Source organism: Myotis davidii, unplaced genomic scaffold, assembly GCF_000327345.1.
Source record: "Myotis davidii unplaced genomic scaffold, ASM32734v1 scaffold1312, whole genome shotgun sequence".
Lineage (NCBI taxonomy): Eukaryota > Metazoa > Chordata > Mammalia > Chiroptera > Vespertilionidae > Myotis > Myotis davidii.
Window position 1 is genome coordinate 3,015 of NW_006284000.1, and position 1,312 is coordinate 4,326.

General features: G+C 53.4%; 1 protein-coding gene across 1 annotated transcript in view; it reads left to right on the forward strand.

The window, feature by feature from the left end:
* LOC102770513 (adhesion G protein-coupled receptor E2) overlaps positions 1–1,312 on the forward strand; it is a 27,229-nt gene that overhangs the window by 1,437 nt on the left and 24,480 nt on the right. The window lies entirely within an intron of this gene.

Sequence of the window (1,312 nt, forward strand, 5' to 3'; positions counted from 1 at the left end):
GGTGTCAGAGAGAGAGAGAGAGAGAGAGAGAGAGAGAGAGAGAGAGAGAGAAAACATATCTTTTACAGATTTAAAAAAAGAAGCTTTTCCTTTTCTTAATTGTATGAACTTGGACACATTCTTCACCTCTCTGTGCCTCAGTTTACCCATCTGTAAAAGGGAGTGATAATGGTGCTTACCTCACAGAATCGCTGGGAAAGTATATGAGATCATAGAGCACAACACAGTGGTGGCTGTTGGGTTTTTAGACTACACTCATTCTGATCTACAACCCTCTCTGGGTTTGACATCCCAGGGGATGTACCCCGGGTGGCTACTCAGAACAGCTGGCCTGGCCCCTCCTCTCCCCAGAGAGAGAGAGAGAGAGAGAGAGAGAGAGAGAGAAAACATATCTTTTACAGATTTAAAAAAAGAAGCTTTTCCTTTTCTTAATTGTATGAACTTGGACACATTCTTCACCTCTCTGTGCCTCAGTTTACCCATCTGTAAAAGGGAGTGATAATGGTGCTTACCTCACAGAATCGCTGGGAAAGTATATGAGATCATAGAGCACAACACAGTGGTGGCTGTTGGGTTTTTAGACTACACTCATTCTGATCTACAACCCTCTCCAGGTTGGACATCCCAGGGGATGTACCCTGAGTGGCTACTCAGAACAGCTGGCCTGGCCCATCCCCTCCCTAGGGACCCAAGAAGAGCCAGGCCTTCATGATCACCAGGCTTTGCCCCTTTCTAGGGAGAGCAGTTGGGCAGGGAAGGGGCTTCAGGCATCCACAGGCAGATGCAGCCAGCAGCGGTCAGGCAGAAGCCATGACTCACCCAGAGAGGCGGTTAGTGAAGAACACAGAGAGGGGAGGAGGAGGCTGAGCTGGGGATCCTGGGGGCTCTGAGCCGGGTCCGCAGGCCCACCCTGTGGGCAGAGGGAGATGGCAGAGCCTCCTGGTAGGAGGGAAGGGGGCTCATGGCGCAGTGCATTCCAGAGCAATACCGTCCTCTTCCCCATCGCCAGTGCCTGCTGGATGAGACCTGATGCCACCGGAGCCCACACAGGGGCAGCCATGCCAGGCCCTCCCAGACCCCCCCGGCCGTGATGGCCCAGGGACCCCCTCAAGAAAATTGCCTCTGGCCCACAGCCCCAGCTGGAGAAGCTGCTTCCTGATACCCTGACCCCAATTCTCAGCCACTTGGCCTCCATCTATTCCCCCAAGCAAGCGTCCACCCTGACCCTCCCCCATAACTTCAGTTCTCAGTACGGTGGGCAGCTTGATGACCGGATCCAGATGGGTTACATGTCAGGGGAGGAGTGGGTGGT